The 21,544-nt window shown below is 51.4% G+C and overlaps 1 pseudogene; it reads right to left on the reverse strand.

Moving 5' to 3' along the window:
• Positions 1–322: 322 nt before the first annotated feature.
• On the reverse strand, positions 323–20,967 carry LOC136551405 (uncharacterized; annotated as a pseudogene).
• Between the last annotated feature and the right edge of the window lie 577 nt (positions 20,968–21,544).

The raw sequence follows: 21,544 nt of genomic DNA on the forward strand, positions 1-21,544 counted from the left end.
CAAAGAGCCACTTGGAGACAAATGCAATGCGATGGTGGCAGGCAGCACCTACACCACCCTCATCGCATATCAAAGCAAAATTTGATGATGGCACTTGGAGCGACAAAAGGAGTTGTGTGGGATGGAGGATTAAACCGAGAATACTTAGTACTGGTATGTGACTTTCGTTCGTTGGTAACATAACTTCGTATATCATATCACAGACTCAATAGGAAATAGTAGAGTGCTTGTAGATGATGATAATCGGGTGCAATGCACAGGGAACGAATTAATAACCAAGATGTCCAACTAACCAAGTAAACAAACTAAATATCAGCTGTTCCTAAAGCATATCTTGTTTGTCCAAGTAATTTAGAAATCTTGACATACAGAGCCAGAATGTTTCTGGAATCTTGTTACTGGAATGGCTAGCCAGGGTCAAAAACACATCAAGAACAAATTTTTGTGATTCATGCTTCAGCAAAGTACGGATTAGCATGGCACTCCAAGCCGATTGCACTGTATTCACCAGCCTCCTGATCATCTTACTTCTCTGCAAGACAAAGCAAACCTTCAGCAGTATTACAAGCCATACTCCGTGCTATGCTGCATATTGACCAGTTCAGCTGACTTGTACAGTCTCTTTTTTTTTGGGGTGGGGGGTGTTAACAGCGGGCTAACACAACCGCAAATTGCATTACTTTCTGAAAGAAGCAAAGCAAACAGTAGTATAGTGCGCTTGAATGGTCAAAAGTCACCTCTAATGTCTTATTACGCACCTGTGACTCGTCTAAGAGTAAATACCTTTTTGGGAAGCTGGTTTTGGCTTGCAACTAGAAGTCATTTTGGTTTTCAAAGCAAACACTTCATACCAGGCAAACCCATTGATTCTTGTTGGTATTACTGCTTGTCAGTGGTGGTTGTGAGATAAGTGACAGAGTGAGTAATCATTAATTAACAGGAGCAAGCTAAAACAAAGTATTAACCATAGTGACCAGAACTGTGGTCCGCAGGGTTTGCGGTTTGCCACATTCAAAAAGTAATGTTCGCTATTGGTACTCTGGTTCATGAATCGAGAATCCAGAATAAGGTTCGTGATTCAGAACTACTTGATCAGATATATGTCCAGGTATAAAATAAAGAAAGGAAAGGAGGAAATGGCAAGTAAAAGAAGGCCCAGCCCAAATCTTTTAATCGTTCCAACCCTGGCACTGCAATGCACAAGCTCTCCCTCTCGTCAACACAGCACTGCCACCCTTTTGCTTCTCCCTCAAACTTCATGAGGCTACAGTAGACCGCTGCTACCGCCAGGTACGCTGGCCACACAACTCATTTTTGCAATGTGTCAACTCCAGCTAGATCTGACCATATATCGAACCAGGTCAGGCCGGTAAAACCCGACGTTTTTTCTCTTGGCCCAGGACCGACCCAACCCAGGCATCGGGCTGCAAATCTTGGGCCCATGCCCGCCCAATGGCGAGCTCAACAGGCCGCTGACCAGCCCAACCAATTCCTCAGGTCATGCAGTTCGTACATCAACGATGCGCTGGCGGGCAGCGCTCGGCGTCGATGTTGATGTGCCAAGGAGGCATCTGTGGCCAGTGCTCGCCATCGGTGGGGCGAGGCATGGAGAGTTGGTGGCTGACTGCTGCACATCGATTTGGTCGTCCTCCCCGCGGTGAGATGCATCGGCGTGGTGGTGGCCAGCGGGGATCTTGCAGCTTGGCCTTCGTAGCCTCATACGGATCTGGTAGCACCTGGCACAACCAGGTGCGTGTTGGCAGGGGATGGAGATTGGAGACGGAGAATGGAAGGAATCGTGCATTCGTGGCTTGGCCTATAGGTCAACAATGTGAGGTGGCTGGGTTACTAGTGGGCTGGATCAGCACAACTGTGGCCAGGATGAAAATTCAACAGAGAACAGGAAATGACTTATGTTTCTTTTTCTCCCTATAGTCAGGTCATTGGGCCAGCCCATAGGCTATAATTTAGGCCCAAGCCCAACCCGATTTTTGCTTCGGGTCAGAAATTGCCCGCGCCCACCCGACGTGTCAACCGGGCCAGGTTGACCATGATCAGGTCGCTCCTGCTTGTCGCCCATGCTCACAACACCCTGCTTTCCAGCCGCCGCCACTCTCACCCAGTGCTACCAAGATGTCCTCAGCATCTTACTACTCTTTGTTTGGGTTCGCCCAGCCCCGTTGACCACCCACAATTTCCAAGTGATTCAGTTCACACACAAGCCATGAATTGATTCGTGCGACCTGAATGGAGGTTTGTGACCATCCTGCTATGGTACTAAATCAACCTTGTTATGTGTGGATGGAGTAGATCTCTGACACAGGAACTACAAATCACGGAGTTCAACTATCAAGTCATAATGAACATCAACTAACCTCTGGATTTATGTCCCCTATCTTTCCCACTTTGTCAAATATATACGGAATGTTGCCTCTTGAAGAAACGCATCTGAAGCTTTAACAATATCCTGGACAAGGAAAACCCAAACCCGCCATCCTTTCCCTGATAAAATGAAATCAAATAGGTCTTCTGTAGCTGCAATCACAGAATGCATATCAAATGATCTCCACTCAGGACTTCCATTGGCATTCTCACTAGAGTCAGCTCCCGCTGCGCTTGAAGATTCTGATGACTGTTCAGATATAGCTGCAATCTGAAAAACAAATGATGTTACAACAACAACAACAACAAAGCCTTTTAGTCCCAAGCAAGTTGGGGTAGGCTAGAGTTGAAACCCAACATGAGCCCCTAGTCACGGTTCAGGCACGTCAATAGCTGTTTTCCAAGCACTCCTATCCAAACAAAGATCTCTAGGTATATCCGAACCCTTTAAATCTTTTTTATTGCTTCCCTCATATCAGCTTCAGTCTTCCTCTACCTCTCCTCACATTGATATTACGACTTAGGACTCCACACAATGCACGATGTTAGGAGGAATGCATAACACAAGATCAAACAGATATTTGTAAAACTTCTCATGACACTAACCAAAACACAACACCAGGATTAAGACCCACAACAGTATAGAGACCAAGATCCATTTCCAGGAAAGATTGACTGAGTTATTATATTTTAATTTTTCAGATTATTGGAATTTCTCCTCTGTTGCATATTGAAGCTTAAAAACTTGTTAAGAAATGCAATTACAAGCCTATCACCATATTTTTTCACAGAATTACAATGTAGTGTGCCTAACTCAATAAACTACAACTTCTAGGACCAGTTTGAAAGAACTACAACTATTTCACCCATAATAACACAAAACTACAGTTTTAACACCCTGTCAAATGGCTGCTTGATGACACCTGTCCTCCAGACAAAGCCGGATGTGATGAGGACACCTAGGATGGTTGATGCATACTTGTCCAGCTAAGGGGTGGGACCAATCAGCACTACCATCAGGGTGGTGAAAAGTTGTTGATTTGCGTTAATAGGAGCACAAATAGCTGTAGTTTATGAAGTGGTCCGAAGATAAGGGGTTTTTTGGACATAGAGAGTTGCTGTTATGGTGGGCCAGGTCTATCAGCGCCGTAAGCGCAGCCGTGGCTGAGCGATGCGCAACAAGAAGAGCGCGACGCGCGGCCTCAGCGTGCTGACCGCGCCCAGTGTGGGCGCGTCCTAGAAGATAGGATCTCAGATTTAATTCAATTAGTCGATTTGGATTTGTTAGTCAGATTGGAGATTTGTTGGGATTCGGCTATAAAGCCTAAACACTTGGTTAATGTGAAGTTTAGTTGGAGATTGATTAATCTCTCCCGCTCCTCTGTCTCTCTTGCGCACTTGCTCACTCTCGACGCCGGCCGCCAGGATGGCGTCGCAACCTCGCCGCCGCCGCACACACAAGCCACGCCCGCCTACATTCCACGACTACTATCTGAGTAGTAATAGCAGCGATCCCAACAATTTGGTATCGATGTCAGGCCCGATGTCGTGATTCCCACCACCGCCGTCACCTCCGCCGCCATTCCCACCATTCCGCCATCCACCGCTGCGCCGCCCTCCACCACCGCCCCACCGCCCACCACCATGCCTCCCACCTCGGGCGTTCCTCCGTCGCCCCTGGACACCCTCACTACGGCCATCTACGGCCTCCAGCGCCAGATGGGCCAATTCACCACTCGGTTGTCGGCCGTCGAAGCCCCCCCTCCCCCGGATCAGGGCGGACCCTCCAATCAGCCCTACGATGCGGCGGGCTCCAGCAGCCCTCCACCGGCACCGTCGTCCCTGCCCTACGGCTTACCTAGGTTTGGGGGCATTCCACCAGCACCATCTGCCTCGTCTGTCGTGGTGCACACTGAGGCAGCCAGCCAGCAGCCGGTCCAATCATCCCCGCTTCCCATCACCCAGAACGCATTTCCGCATTCGCCATCGCCCCTTCCCAACCTCAACGGGCCACCGCCTGTGCTGCCGGCGCCCTATGAATCCCAGGCGGATGCCATCGGCGTCCCCCGCTTCCACAAGCTCTCCTTCCCGACATTCGACGGCAAGGAAGCCCCCGGGCCCTGGCTCAACAAGTGCGATCCCTTCTTTCGGGCGTAGCGCACCCCCGACGCGGACATGGTCTGGCTCGCGTCGTTCCACATGACTGGCGTGGCGCAGCACTGGTACTACATGCTGGAGTGTGACACCGGCGACGTGAGTGCCATCAACTGGCCGCTCTTCAAGGCCTTGTGCCACCAGCGCTTCGGGCCGGCCCTGGGTACCAACCACCTCTCTGATTTGGCGTGTCTGTCGTTCCACAGCACTTGGCAGACTACCAAGAGTCGTTCCAGGCCAGGATGGCCCATGCCGGTCCGTTGTCACCGGCACAGCAGGTCCAGCTCTTCACCGGCGGCCTGTCAGATCCCATCCGCACCGATGTCGAACTCCAGGCGCCGACGGATCTCCAACGGGCCATGGGCCTAGCTCACGCCTATGAGCGCCGTGCAGGGGCCCTGCCAGGATCGGCCGCAGCCCAACCACTGCGTCCCCCAGCCCGGCCACAGCCACAACCTCTGGCTACTGCAACTTCACCACCGACGCAACAGTTGACACTCACGGCAAACCCTCCAGCGCCACCGCGTCGTTCAAAAAGCTTACCCCGACGGAGATGGCAAAACATCGGCACCAGGGCCTGCGTTACAACTGTGATGAGTCGTATGTGCGCAGCCACAAGTGCCAACGCCTTTTCTACTTGGAGGTCTCTGATTTCAACGACGTCAAACCCCCGCCGGCGGAAGAGGACCAGTCGTCGGAGCTGCCGCCGCTGATCTCGCTTTACGCGAGCGCTGGCATTCGAACAGAGGACACCATTCAGCTTCGCATCGCCATCGGTAACTATGAGCTCACGACCCTCCTTGACTCAGGGTCAACCCACAACTTCATCAGTATGGTTGCAGCTCGCCGCGTCGGCCCCCAATTCCACAACAGCCAGGGCGCCCATGTGGTGGTGGCCAATGGTGACCGTGTCGCGTGCCGTGGGCTGGCCCACGACGTCGTCATCCGCATCGCCGACGAGCACTTCACCGTGTACTACTACGCCATCCCGCTCGACTGCTACGATGTGGTCCTCGGCATCAAGTACCTGCGCACATTGGGCCCCATCTTGTGGGATTTCGACGACCTCTGCATGGCGTTCTAGCACCACGGCGGACGCATCCTTTGGAAGGGCATCGGGTCAACGCGCACGGATATCCCCCCGACCAGTCGTCTCCACACCATGCGCAGCTCAGAGCCTGCCCTCCTCGACCCCTGCTGGAGTCGTTCGAGGATGTATTCGCGCCACCGTCCGGGCTCCCGCCACCGCATGACTACGATCACCGCATCCACCTCTTGCCTAGCACCGCACCAGTGGCTGTAAGGCCGTACCATTATCCCCAACTCCAGAAGGATGAACTGGAGGCCCAGTGCACGGCGATGTTGGCGCAGGGGATCATTAGACCGAGCACATCGCCGTTCTCTGCGCCGGTGCTCCTCGTCAAGAAGCAAGATGCGACATGGCGCTTCTGTGTGGACTACCGGGCGCTCAATGATCAAACGGTGAAAGATAAATTCCCGATCCCGGTGGTGGAAGAACTCATCGATGACGAGCTACACGGCGCACGCTTCTTCACCAAGCTCGACTTGCGCGCCGGCTACCACCAAGTGCGCGTCCACCCAGATGATGTGGAGAAGACGGCGTTCAGAATGCATCACGGGAACTTCGAGTTCCTCGTGATGCCGTTCGGGCTCACCAACACGCCGGTGACGTTCCAAAACTTGATGAACGCGGTGCTCCGCCCGTTCCTCCGTATGTGCGTCTTAGTGTTCTTTGACGACATCTTAATCTACAGCGCCTCCTGGTCCGAGCACCTCCAACAACTGCGCGTCGACCTCTCCGTCTTCCGCAACAACCAGCTGCGGGTCAAGCGCTCCAAGTGCGCCTTCGACACCACCTCTATGGCCTAACTAGGCCATGTCATCTCGGCATCGGGGGTAGCCATGGACGGCGACAAGGTGGTGGCCGTGGCGTCTTGGCCGCAGCGCCGACGTGCGGGCTGCGCGGCTTCCTCGGCCTCGCCGGGTATTACCGGTGCTTCATCAAGGACTTCGGTACTGTGGCGGCCCCCCTCACTCAATTGCTTCGCAAAGAGGGTTCCTCTGGACCAACGCGGCTACGGCATAGCTCTGCACCAAGGCGCTCAAGGAGGCGTTGTCCATAGCTCCGGTGCTCCATCTACCGGACTTCACCAAGCCCTTCATGGTGGATTGCGACGCCTCCGGCACCGGCTTCGGCATCATTCTGCACCAAGGCGTCGGGCCCCTGTTGTTCCACGGCAAGCCCTTCGCTGCCCGGCACCTCAAGGTGGCGGCCTATGAGCGTGAGCTCATCGCCTCGTCCAGGTCGTGCACCATTGGCGGCCTTATCTCTGGGGCCGTCATTTCATCGTCCGGACCGACCATTACGCGCTCAAGTACATGCTCGATCAGCGCCTCTCCACGGTTCCACAACATCAATGGATAAGCAAACTCTTCGGCTTCGACTTCTCTGTGGAGTACTGGCCCGGGGGGCTTCAACACCGTGACGGACGCGCTGTCGCGCCGCGAGCTGGGAGAGGACTCCGGCCTGGCAGCGCTCTCCGAGCCGACGTTCAGCCTCTACGATGAACTTCGAGCTGAGCTCCAGACGGATGACCAGCTACGCCACCTCCGCGATACTATCATCGAAACTTGCAGCGTACCCTGGCACGTCGAGGGCGGTCTCATTCTCCGAGGCTCCCACGTCTATGGGTTGGCCGCCTCCAGTGTCTTGCCGACCGTGCTTCAGCTCACGCACACGGCCGGACACAAGGGCGTCCAGAACACCTTGCAGCGCCTCCACCTCGACTTCGTGGTGGACCATGATCGCGTGGTCGTGCGTGACTTCGTGCGCGCCTGTGCCACCTGCCAGCAGAACAAGACTGAGGCGCTCCATCTGGCTAGGCTTCTTCAACCTCCCGACGTTCCGTCTCAGGTTTGATCTAATATTTCTTTGAACTTCGTTGAAGGGCTCCCCAAGGTGAATGGCAAGGGCGTCATCCTCACAGTGGTCGACCGCTTTTCGATGTACGCTCACTTCATAGCGCTCAACCACCCCTACATGGCGTCCTCAGTCGCTCGCGCGTTCTTCAACGACATTGTTCGCCTCCATGGGTTCCCGGCGTCCGTAGTCAGCGATCGGACACTGTCTTCACCGGCCATGTCTGGCACGACCTGTTCAAGATGGCGGGCGTCCAATTGCGCATGAGCACTGCCTTCCATCCCTAGACGGACAAGCAGTCGGAGGTGGTCAACAAAACGATCGCTATGTACCTGCGCTGCATCACCGGTGATCGTCCCCGTGCTTGGCTGGAGTGGCTTCCATGGGCCGAATACTGCTACAACACCACCTTCCACTCTGCCTTGCATACAACGCCATTTCAAGTGGTTTATGGTCGCCCGCCGTCGGCGCTGTTGCCTTACGAGCCGTCCTCAGCGCGCACGGCGACGGTGGACACCCTTCTGCAGGACTGGGACATTTTCCTCACCAACGTTGAAGGACCGGGACATTTTCCTCGCCAACGTTTGTGACCGTATGCTCCAAGCTCAAGCATACGCCAAGCACCACTAGGATGCACACTATCGCGCTTTGGAGTTCAGCGTCGATGATTGGGTGTGGCTTCGGCTCATCCATCGCCCTGCCAGTCCTTGGTCCCAAGGGCGCAGGGCAAGCCTGAGTCCGCGCTATGCTAGGCCGTTCTAGGTTCTGGAGCGCATGGGCGACGTCGCGTATCGTCTCCGGCTGCTAGCGGGGGCGCACATCCACGATGTCTTCCACATCGGCGTCCTCAAGCCTTTCCATGGCCCTCCTCCAGCAGCGACGCCACCTCTTCCTCCGCTACAGCATGGTCGTCTGCTCGAAGCTCCAAAGCGCGTGCTGCGCTCCCAGCTGCGCCGTGGCGCCTGGCACGTGCTCATCAAGTGGGCGGGACTGCCCGAGGCTGAAGCTACTTGGGAACATATCAAGGCGTTCCGCACGGCATACCCGGACTTCCAGCTCAAGGACGAGCTTTTTGTCGACGGTGGGAGTGATGTTATGGTGGGCCACGTCTATCAACGCCGTAAGCGCAGCCTTGGCTGAGCGACGCGCAACAAGAAGCGCGCGACGAGCGGCCTCAGCGTGGTGACCGCGCCCAGTGTGGGCGCCGCTCCTAGAAGATAGGACCTCAGATTTTATTCAGTTAGTCGATTTGGATTTGTTAGTCAGATTGGTGATAAGGATTCGGCTATAAAGCCTAAACACTTGGTTAATGTGAAGTTTAGCTAGAGATTGATTAATCTCTCCCGCTCCTCTGTCTCTCTTGCGCACTCACTCTCACTCTCGACGCCGGCTGCCAAGACGGCGTTGCAACCTCGCCGCCGCCGCACACACAAGCCACGCCCTACGTTCCACGACTACTATATGAGTAGTAGTAGCAGCGATCCCAACAGTTGCCCTTGTGAAATTTACTCTAAGTGAATTGAAAACAAGGTTTTGTGGCGTGAATAATCATAGGTACCAGAATTGAACCTGCCCAATTTTGCGTTGAGCAACACCACGGTACTGGAACAAAATATATTGAAAAAGTCGACCAAAATAGGAGGAACTAGGTCACATTGTAAGTAAGAAGAAATGGGCAACCATATTCAAGCCAAAGACAACTCAAACCTGGGTGCTGGGGAGTATTCCCACAAACTGAGCTAGCTCAGATCATACAGCCCAGAAAAAGAATACAGGATGCCCAAAAAAAATAGATAACCAACAGTAAAAGTTGTGCATAATTCCGCATCTATAGAGCTGGATATCTATTGTTGTCCTTTAGTCTTTACCTTAGTGGTTCCGTCTGTTAAGAGGGCTACCACAAATTAGTAATCATGTTCACAGAAAGGATAGATCCATGAAACTGTTTCCACGCATACAAACAGAGGAATCAGGAGTGTATATTATTATATCATGACAAATGAAACTCCCTAGTGTGTTCTTGTTATTTATTGACTTTTTTTGTAATTTCATCATATGGTTTGGGGGGGAAATCATGATAAAAATGAAATAGCAAGAGAAGGAACAATAATTAAGAAATATGTACCAGCCTATCCAGTCGATTCCATCTGATGGATCCATCGTCACGTATAAGAAGCTCCCTTAATATTTTCTTCATATCGGGGCTGGGGTCTGCAAGGAGCCTCCCAGTCACAAAAGGATATGCACTCTCAATAACTTTAAACTCAGGATCCAGTGCTTTTGCAGTCCCTTCTAGAGAACCAAGCGCTCTTATCACCAGCGCATAATCAGGGGGAAGGGAGAAATTAAATTCATACATCACATCATACAAATGGTTCATTACGCCCTGCAAGGAAAGGAACGAATGAACTTAGAAAGGATCAAAGGATGGACGAAATTAGAAAAAGGAAAATAGAACCAGGCAGATGAGAGCAGCAACCATATGCAAGAAATTAAGCCATAATAATGATCCGAGTAGGAACAAGATAGACAAGCTGTTTAAATACCAATATACCATACCAAAATTCAATTAGACTTACCTATACAATGTCAGCCTTGTTGGAAGGGCACAAACGTGAATAAAAAGGGTATTGCTATATTAAATTTTTGGGCCTAAATTTTTAAAGAAGTAAGCTAACTCAAACTTCAGCAACAGATAAATCTGAAGACTACCCTACGAAACAAAAAAAATCTTGACTATCTTCACCAGAGTGTCAACTTGAAACTTCATCATTATTAGTTACCCAAGTTTCACAACAATAATCTGCCTGTGCCTTTCTGTTTGTTAGCTCTAATCAAAATGCTTAATAGCTCAGTGCAAACGTGAACTACAGCTAACATGCTAGCATTGACAGGCTTTGAAGTAGCTCCGGAGAACAATAATTCTAAATAACACATGGCTCAACAACAAAGTCTTTTAGTCCCCAGCAAGTTGGGGTAGTCTAGAGTTGAAACCCGACATGAGGTCATGAGCCACCAACAAAAAAGGGAAAATAAAGAAAAATAAATAAATATATGTCAGGCATCAATAACAGTGATATTTAGAGGAGCTAAAGCCTAGTCATGGTTCAGGCACGTGGATAGCGGCTTTCCATGCACTCCTGTCCAAGACAATTCTCTGGGTATATTCGATCCTTTCAAGTCCCTTTTCATTGCCTCCTCCCATGTCATGTTCGGCTAAGAAGACCTCACGCAGATCGAGAAAACCCTTGAACCCTGCCACACCCATGTGAGAACGACCATGACTGGAGCCGAACCTTAGACCTATGCTTTGGTGTGGGACAAACGAGGGGATTTTTTTTTTACGCCAACCTGAAATTCGCCCCCATGGGGAGTCGAACCCAGGACCTGAGGAGTGCTACTCGAGCCACTAACCAACTCACCTAGAGGCTTTCATTACACATGAACAAAGTACTACAAGTAAATGTTTCACACAACCGAAGATAGAAGGACTACTATATTGCATTAGTGACACTCATATCAAAGTTCAGTTTTATTTATGCTATACCACAAGTGCAGTAAACAGTAAGATCATTCAGCAAATTATTTCTTGCTAGACATCCTAATTAAATTTATCCACAATGTGATTAGACCAGGAAATAATATTAGCCATATTTAAGTTTAACCAACTTTTGAAAATCAAACACCAGCATTGCTAGCCTAACTTGCTGCTCTTTGAAGATCTTACCAATAACACGTAGCCTGTAACTTACAAAAATAGTTAAGTGATTTAGCAGCACAACATCTAAGCCTAGACCCTTCTGAACTTTCCAGTTTCCACAATAAGAGTGAAAAACAATACCCTTTGTAAGATCCATGAGTTGAATGCAGAACAAGTTAAGACACAGTCTCACATACCATTTGTATAAGCCCCACACGATAGTGCCTCGGAATATCTCCCATCATACTAAAGTCAAAATATGCTAGAGATCCACCTTCAGTTGCAACTAGATTACCAGGATGGGGGTCTGCATGGAAAAAACCTTCTTCAAGCAGCTGTCGCAATGAGCAATAGAGACCCTGTGAGACAATAGGAAAAAATCAGTCCATAAAAGTCAGCAACCATGATATCAAAAGCATAGAGGGTAAAGAACTAAGGACATACACTAAACACAGTAGAACACCTCCATAGAGATGGTTACACTTATGTTCTAGCCAAAAATTCAAGCTAATGGTATTTTAAGGGATGAAGGATATGGTCATACATGAGAATCACACAAGAGAAACAAAGGACAGAACTAATGTTGCGATGCAATTTACATTCAAGCAGCCAAGTGACAATACCTCATCTGTCATTCTTTTCCTGTTCAAATTGGCTTTGCTGATGCGCTCAGCATCAGTTAGCTTAATTCCATCAATCCATTCCAGTGTCAGTATGGTTTTACATGTATAATTCCAGTAAACTTTTGGGACCTTGATACTTGTACTACCTTCAGAATTGACCCTACCTGAACCTGCTACAGAATCAATGGTGTTGAGCTTGCCGCATGTAAACTTTAGAGGAACAGGTTTTGTGAGACCATAGTTGGGGGATGGATATAGAGTATATCAATAATTTATTAAGAATTGAATTAAATGAGTGTCCAAACTCACCATGAGAATAAAGAGTAGCAAACCTTTCAGCATTTTTTCCTTCTAAATTATAATCAATCTCATCAAACATGTGCCTGACCTGTTGAACCAAAGATAAAATATAATGCAACATACAAAGGTTAAAATTATACAGAACGATCTAGAATTTACAGGAGGGCATGATGATTGTCAAAAGAGAAGATCGTAGGTCTACAATCTGCATAATGGTCTTTTGATTTATGTAACTTCATGTTCAGGAAACGAGCATCACTGAAGTTAAAAAGATAATTCAGAAAGGATCAGAAAAAAGATTAACCTACACCCAAAAATACTAGAATCACAATAAGTCAGACCATTAAGTACCAGGTAGAGGGCCATAACAAGGCAACAAACATAGGATAGTCCAACAAATACTACACTTTGTAAAATTATATGCTCTATGCATAATCCAAAGATAATATGCCATGAATCATCTGAGGAAAGAGCAAAACTGAGCTTCATCCATCTCATGTTATGTCGATAGGAAGCTATTGATAATATAAATGCAAAAAACATTCTAATCCAGTCTGAAAATATAAATTTTGGATCCAGATGAAGTGGTCTTTGGAATTCATAATGATCAGCCGGTCATGGCAAATGTAAAAAAAACTATTAAGAGCAATAGTGATCAGAGTAGCACTGTTGGAGCTTAAGGATCTGAGGGCGTAGGAGTGCGAGGAGGCCTGGGCTTGAAACCCCGGCGACGAACTGGCGGCGCCGTGCTCGGCGCCTGGCTGGGAACTCGGCAACAACAGGGAGACATGAACAGTAACGCCCGAGGGGCCTAAGGTGAGATAAACTCAATCCCAGGCTAAAGATTTATTCCTTCAGACTGTTTGACACTTATACCAACTCAATAACAAATCTCTCCTAAATCTAAGGGCTAACAAATTCGACTTAACAAACTCCAACTAAAATAGCACAACTGATAACTAACTCCTATTGAACCGGCTGGAGCCAAACCGGCTCCCACGCCTGGCCTTGGTGGCCGCACTCTGGTGCATGCCTCCGCACAACTAGCTTAGCCACTCTTCTTGTTACGGCGCTGGTACACCTTCCCCACCATAACATCACTCCCCCCCTCGACGAACAGCTCGTCCTCGAGCTGGAAGGCGGGGAACTCAGCGCGGAATTCTTCCAGCGGCTCCCAGGTGGCTTCATCTTCAGGCAATTCTGCCCACTGGATCAAGACATGCCAAGTGCCCCAACGAAGCTGGGCACGTAGAGCATGGGCTAGCTGCTGGAGACGACGACCGTGACGCAGTGGAGGAAGGGCCGGGGGCGTTGTTGGAGGGGTCCCCCGGAACGGCTTGAGGACGCCAACATGAAAGACGTTGTGGATGCGCGCTCCTTCTGGCAACAACAGACGGTACGCGACGTCGCCAATGCGCTCGATCACCTGGAACGGGCTGGCGAACCGCGGGCTCAGCTTGCCCCGCGGTCCCGGCAGCAGCGACTGCACCGGTCGATGGAGGATGCGTAGCCACACCCAATCGCCCACTGCAAACTCCAGGGGGCGATGGTGGCCGTCGTAGTAGCACTTGGCATATTCCTGGGCCTGGAGGAGGCGTGCGCGCACCTCAGCCAGGAAGGTGTCGCGATCCTGGAGAAGCGTGTCGACGGTGTCGGTGCGCGCTGTGCCTGCAGTATAGGGAATCAAGGCAGGCGGAGGCCGGCCATAAACAACCTGAAATGGCGAAGTCCGCAAGGCAGTGTGGTAGGACGTGTTGTAGCAATACTCTGCCCAGGGTAGCCACTCCAACCAAGCACGGGGGCGGTCATCGGTGATGCAGCGTAAATACATGGCAATGGTCTTGTTCACTGCTTCCGACTGGCTGTCAGTTTGCGGGTGGAACGCCGTACTGCGGCGGAGTTTGACCCCCGCCAACTTGAACAGATCCCGCCACACATTGCCAGTGAACACGGGATCCCTGTCGCTGACAATGGAGTTGGGGAACCCGTGCAGGCGAACGATGGCCTCGAAGAACGCCTTGGCAACCGACGCCGCTGTATACGGATGACTGAGCACTATAAAGTGCGCGTGCTTGGAGAAGCGATCGACCACAGTCAAGATGACACTCTTGCCATTAACACGTGGCAGTCCTTCAATGAAGTCTAGCGAGATGTCGGACCACACCTGCGATGGCACCTCCAGGGGCTGCAGCAGCCCTGCCGGCCGAAGGGAGTCCACCTTGTTCTTCTGGCAGACGGCGCAGGCGTGCACAAAGTCGCGCACCTGTGCACGATCGCCCTCAATGTAGAACTAGGTGCGCAGACGGTGAAGGGTCTTCTGAACGCCCTCATGCCCAACCGTGTGGGCAAGCTCCAGCACGGTGGCCAGCAGCGCCGACTATGCCGGCACGAAGACGCGGGTGCCGTGAAGAATGAGGCCGTCCACGACGCGCCAAGGGGCGCTGCGTGCAGCGGCGACCGAATCCCGCAGCGCGCGCAGTGCTGTGTCCCCCTCGAGCTCGCGGTGGAGGTTGTCGAAGAGGTCGAAGGATGGTCCTGACAGGGCGTGGAGATGATCAGCAGCCTCGTCATGCCGGGACAGCGCGTCTGCAACCACGTTCAGGCGCCCCGGCCGAAACTCGACGGCGAAGTCGTAGCCGAACAGCTTGGAGACCCACTGGTATTGAGGCAGGGTGGAGAGGCGTTGGTCGAGGAGGAACTTGAGTGCATAATGATCGATGCGCACGACGAAGCGACGCCCCCAAAGATAGGGCCTCCAGTGACGAACAGCCTGTACCAAACCAATTAGTTCCCGCTCGTACGCAGCTAGCTTCATGTGCCTTGGCGAGAACGGCCTGCTGAAGAACGCGATGGCGCCCGTGCCCTGGTGCAGCACAGCGCCAAAACCCGACCCGGACGCATCACAGTCCACCGTGAAGGGTAGCTCGAAGTCCGGCAATTGGAGAACCAGAGCCGCAGCCAGCACTTGTTTCAGCGCCGTGAACGCCGCCGCGGCCTCCTCTGACCACAGAAAAGCGTCCTTGCGCAGGAGCTGCGTGAGAGGTGCAGCGATGGCACCGAAGTTCTTGATGAAGCGGCGGTAGTAGCCCGCGAAGCCGGGGAAGCCACGGAGACCCCACGCTGCGCGCGGCAGTGGCCACGATGTCACTGCTTCCACCTTGAACTGGTCCATGGCCACTCCATCCGTGGAAATGATGTGGCCCAGGTACGCGATGGAGGACGTGGCGAACGAACACTTGCTGCGTTTGATGCGCAGCTGCTGTTCGCGCAACGCTGTGAGGATGGCCTTGACATGCTGGAGGTGCGACGTCCACGAAGGGCTGTAGATTAATATGTCATCGATGAAAACCAACACGAACTTACGTAAGTACGGCCGAAAGACCGTGTTCATGAGGCTCTGGAAAGTCGCCGGCGCGTTGGTTAGGCTGAACGGCATGACCAGAAACTCAAAGTGCCCCTGATGCGTGCGGAAGGCCGTCTTCTCGATGTCATCAGCGTGCATCCGGACTTGATGGTAGCCCGAACGGAGATCTAACTTGGTGAAAAATTTGGCGCCTTTGAGTTCATCCAGGAGCTCCTCTACCACTGGAATGGGGAACTTGTCCTTGACTGTGCGGTCGTTGAGGGCGCGATAATCCACACAAAAGCGCCAGGAGGAGTCCGGTTTCTTGACCAGCAGCACCGGCGCTGAGAACGCCGACGTACTTGGCCGGATGATGCCCTAGGACAGCATAGCAGCACACTGGGACTCGAGCTCCTCTTTCTGTAGCTGTGGATACCGGTAGGGGCGGACCGCTACCGGCGCCGTGTTGGGCTGCAGATGTATTCTGTGATCACACGAACGGACCGGTGGCAAGCCCTGGGGCTCGGCGAAGAGGTCCTCGAAGGACTGCAGTAAGCGCTCCATCAGAACCGGCCCATCTGGGCGAAGTGCATGGAGGCGCTGAGTTGACTGTACATCATGCCGTGTCGAGCCGATGCCGCGCCAGAACACGCGGCGGCCTCCGCGTGAGAATGCCATACACAAGTCATCGAAGTCCCAGAGGATGGGCCCCAACGTCCTCAGAAAAGTGACGCCGAGGACCATGTCGTAGCCGTCAATCGGAATGGAGTAGCAGTCGATGGAGAACTGTTCGTCAGCGATGCGAATGGCGACGTCCTTCGCGAGGCCACGGCAGGTCACGCGGTCACCGTTGGCGACGATGGCCCCGACGCCCGGGCAGGGGTGGAACTGAAGGCCAACGCGTCGGGCGACGTCGCCGCGCACAAAATTATGCGTGGACCCCGAATCCAAGAGCGCAACAAATTGCTCATTGCCAATCTATATGTAGAGCTGCATGGTGTCTTCTGTACGAATGCCAGTAATGGCGTTGAGCGAGATCATGGGGGCGGCGGGGTTGAAGGGCGGCGGGTTTGCTGCTGCAGGTGCCTCTGGTGCCTCATCGGCGTCGTCTAGTTCCTCGACGATGTAGTCAGATGCCTCCAGATAAAAGAGTCGGGCGCACTTATGGCCGCGAACGTACTGCTCATCACAGTTATAGCAGAGCCCCTGCTTGCGGCGTTCGGCCATCTCCTCAGGTGACAGTCGCTTGAAGGGTCGTGTTGTGGTTGTCTGTGCGGGTGAAGCTGATGCCGAAGTCCCCTGGGAACCCGCCGGTGCGGTCAGTGCTGGTGCAGCCCCCGCGTTGCGTCGAGGCGGTCGAGCCGGCGGCGCTGGCAAGGCGAGTGGGGCAGGAGCATTCCGCCGCTCGTACGCGCATGCCAGCCGCATGGCCCGCTGGAGATCTTGCGGGTCATGGAGCTCTACGTCGACGCGGATGTGGTCCGGAAGGCCGCCGGTGAATAGCTGCGCCTGCTGGTACGGCGAGAGGCGGCCGGCGTGTGCCATACGCGCCTGGAACGCATCCAGGTACTCATCAACCGAAGACGTGAATGGTAGGCGTGTCAGGTCCGCCAGGTGATTGGTACTGAGCGGGGGTCCGAAGCGCTGATGACAAAGTCGCTTGAACTCTTCCCACTCGGGCCTGCCGGCGTCACGTTCCAAGATTGTGTACCACATCTGAGCCGTGCCGGTGAGGTGGTAGGATGCGAGCCAGACCCAATCAGCGTGGCGAGTCTGCAAGCCACGGAAAAATTGCTCACACTTGAGCAGCCAGCCGAGCGGGTCCTCCTTGCCGTCATAGGTTGGGAAGGACAGCTTATGGTAGCGTGGAACAGCAGGGCCCTCTGGCTCCGGCGGTAGATGAGGCAGGGGCGGCGGTGTATGCATCGCGGCCGAAGGTGGCGGCGCAGCAACCCCTGCCCCTTGCATGATGGATGACAGGGAAGGCACGGACGATGGCGAGTGCGGGAAGGCAATCTGGGTGATGGGAACACCCATGGATGGCGGCGGCGACGGCAGGGACAGGGCTCCGATGATGGTGACTCCGATGGTCGGCACTGGTGGTGCGGCCTGGAAAGGCGGTGCGGATAGCGGCAACTCCGAGATGGCCGGGGCCGACGCAGGCAGCCCCGGAATGCCGCCATAACCCGGCAGCCCGTACTGGAAGAACGGCCGCCCCGAAGACGAGGGCCGGCGCTCCACAGCAGCGAGACGCAAGGAGATGTTCCCCATCTGGCGTTGCATCGCGTAGATGGCCGTCGTCAAGGCATTGAAGGCCTCGGTGGGGGATGCTGGGGTCGCGGATTGCGGACTGAGCAGCAACGCGGTGGTGGAGGTGGTGAGCACAGGGAACGCGGAGGTGGTGGCGGCGGTGGTGGCCGCGGCGGTGGTTGGAACGACGGCGGCGGCTGATGACCCAGGACCAGACATGGCTGATACCAGGTTGTTGGAGCTTAAGGATCTGAGGGCGTAGGAGTGCGAGAGGGGAGGCCTGGGCTTGAAACCCCGGCGACGAACTGGCGGCGCCGTGCTTGGCGCCTGGCTGGGAACTCGGCGACAACAGGGAGACTTGAACAGTAACACCCGAGGGGCCCAAGGTGAGATAAACTCAATCCCAGGCTAAAGATTTACTCCTTCAGATTGTTTGACACTTATACCAACTCAATAACAAATCTCTCCTAAATCTAAGGGCTAACAAACTCGACTTAACAAACTCCAACTAAAATAGCACTCCTGATAACTAACTCCTATTGAACCGGCCGGAGCCAAACCGGCTCCCATGCCTGGCCCTGGTGGCCGCACTCTGGTGCATGCCTCCGCACAACTAGCTTAGCCACTCTTCTTGTTACGGCGCTGGTACACCTTCCCCACCATAACAAGCACAGACAACAAGTCTAGTTCAGAAAGAAGTAGAAGCTCACAATCTCATTAACTGCCACCAATAGGTCTTTGCGAGCCTTAGCAAATCATTTCATTTGTTCTCCAATCATGTGGAACAAAAGTGCATCTAGAGTCAGCAAGGGCGCCATTCCAGGCCTTTGAACTTTGACTGTAACAAGCTCTCCAGAGCGTAGATGAGCTGCATTACTTTAAGTATCAAAGGAATGCATTTCAACTTGGAGAACTCAGGTCTGAAATATATGCTAAGGTAAATAACAATCAGTACAGAACAAGGATAATCACCGGTTAGTAGCAGAAGTCTTATCAGAAATGTCTAACCTTTGTAAACTTGCCCCAGTGATGCTGCTGCAATCAGCTCTGGGCTGATATCAGCAAACAAATCAGAAATTCGAGAGCCCAACTGAGACTCTATGGTCCTGAGTGCAATGCGAGTTGGAAACGGTGATATTTGATCCTGAAAAGAAATTGTTCAGCCAAAACATTGAAATGCAAAAGCTACCAGTACAAGTTCCTCAGACTTCTGATTTTGAACTATGTGTTACTAATGGCTGTTTTGGGGCCTCCAACCGAGATAGAATCCTTTCTAGGACTTAAACATGTCAGTGGACCTACTTTGACGCCACAACTTTAGGACACTCATTCACCTCATAATTCTAGGAGATTAACATAAACTCGAGAAAGCATGTTCTTAGATCTAAAAATTTGTTTTCATCACAAAGAAAAAATATAGAATGGGGAGGTACCTGTAGCTTTGCAAGCTCCTGACAATACGCACTAGGAAGTATATCAGGGCGTGTGCTCAATGCCTGGCCAAGCTGCACGGTGAAAGAGAATTGGTAAAAGAACATATCATCAATTACCTAGTTGTAGGTTTCAAAAGCAAAATACCTAGTTGTAATAAGACAATATTAGCTAACGAAGTATTGTAGTTCAAAAACAAGATATGGACACAATGGCACACTAAAGATGCAGTCAACACAGCCACCAACATGATTGATTTTGTACGAATGCTTAAGGTAGATAATAATCATGTTATAAAACCATAGATACTAGCAGGTGACCCCGCGCTTTGCGCGGGTAATAGTGGGGAAAAAAGATTTGTATTGCGCCGCTAAAAAAAAATTCATAAAAACCCCGGTACTGTTCACCTTAATGGGTCAGGACTGTTCATAGTAACCCGGTACTGTTCGTAAAACCCGTCACTGTTCACAGAAAACCCGTTACGGTTCATCACGAAAAACATCGCACGTTGACTGTGCCGGTAACAGTGATCTGTGAGAGGGACAGAAGTTGGGTGGTTGCACGCTCTTTATACGGTAACAGTGATCTGTGAGAGGGACGGAAGTTGGGTGGTTGCACGCTCTTTATATATACGTATAGATGTATAGATATAGATAGCTGCAGTGATTTTGATGATCATAAAACATGTTACATTGATGTTGCTTCCACCTTAACAAGGAGATACACCATACTGAAAAGTTAAGCATCAAAATTTAATCGAAAAAATCAGTGCTACATTCTACAGATCTATGTTAATCAGCATACCTTGATGTAAAAAGGACCCAAGCGTATCAAGGTCTCTCGAAACTGAAATAAGGAAATGACAATCAGAGACATGATGCTCAGTTCCACCACCAACAACAGAAGAAAAACTACCTTTTCTGCTCTTTTATGCATGTCATTGAGCCACAAATGCCAAATAGTGAGTTTTACAACATGAAAAGAGATAGTAGCAGCCCTGTACAGAGCAAGGAATGGACCAAAGCCACGGTCAGCAAAAATCCTGCGTGAACTTGACCCCCAAAATTCTTCGAAACTGGGTTTCCAGTGACTTCTTTCTGATCTTTGCATATTCTGATGATGGTCTCTCTCCATGTACACTTGTAAATGCACTTGAGTAGCTACAAAACAGAAAAAAAAACACCTAAACATAAGTTCGGCAAACAAATAACACTAGAATTATTGAAATTTCAACATGCTGGCTCAGTAAAACATCTGCAAATCATTGAAATAAAATATTTTCTTCAAATAGAAGATCCAATTTATCTAATGCCACAGACTAATTAACCAAATAGCCTTCCTCCTAAATTATAATGAAGAATTTATTTAAGCTAGATTAGTTCAGTATGTTTCTCAGTCATGATTGAGTAAGATTGTCATTTCGGAGATCTGTCTGCGTGAAACTTTATACACTGTTTCGACAAAAAAAATACAGTTGGCACTTAGGACGACCTGGCATTGCACACTGTTCTTTTAATCCAAAAACATTTTACACTATCAAAGTGAATCATAAATTGAATGATTGATTGGTGCACGGTACAATTACAACTAGCGAATTCCAAATCCGCGAACATAACGGAACTGCGACCTAGGGTTATGCCGTGGTGACCGGTAGCTGAGATTAGCCTGTCGACTGTCGTTACCTCATCACCGGCGTTGAGGCGGGGAGGCAGGGAGGTAGCGGCAACGCCGGGGAAGAGGTCGCGGGCGCGGCCTGCAAGGCGCGGGGAACGAGAAAGGGGAGGCCTCTGCGTCGGTCGGCGCGGCGGGCGAGCAGGAGGAGCCGCGAGGTGGGGCCCTACATGACCGGGATCTCATCAGCTCCGCCGCCCGCACGGGAGGGAGAGACGGGGAGGGGAAGAAAGGCAGTGGGGTTTAGGGGAAGGAGAGAAAGAGAGCCCACCACCGAAAACATCTTTGCCGTGTGTCCACGCACACGGCGAAAAAACAAATGCTCGATAAAGAGTTTTGGCGAGGGTTACGCTCGGCAAACAGTAGACGTACAGAGTATCCCTAAAAATTTATTTATCAAGTGTTTTTTATCGGCACTCGGCAAACATTTTTTATCGGCACTCGACAAACATGACCTTATTTGCTAAGTGTCCCAGCCCTAACACTCGGTAAATAATGCATGTTTACCAAATGTCCTGGTCCGGACACTCGGCAAAGACTGGCCATTCCAGACCCAGCTTTTGATCTCTTTGCTGAGTGTTCAGTCACGGACACTCGACAAACATGCCTTCTTTGTAGAGTGTCACAGCGCATACACTCGGCAAATAAACCATTTTAGCCCCAAAATGCATATATTTTTGCAACGTATCCGCTTTGCCGAGTGTATTTTTCATGGCACTCGGTAAATAGTCCTTTTGCTGAGTGTAACA

Source organism: Miscanthus floridulus, chromosome 4 (assembly GCF_019320115.1).
Source record: "Miscanthus floridulus cultivar M001 chromosome 4, ASM1932011v1, whole genome shotgun sequence".
Lineage (NCBI taxonomy): Eukaryota > Viridiplantae > Streptophyta > Magnoliopsida > Poales > Poaceae > Miscanthus > Miscanthus floridulus.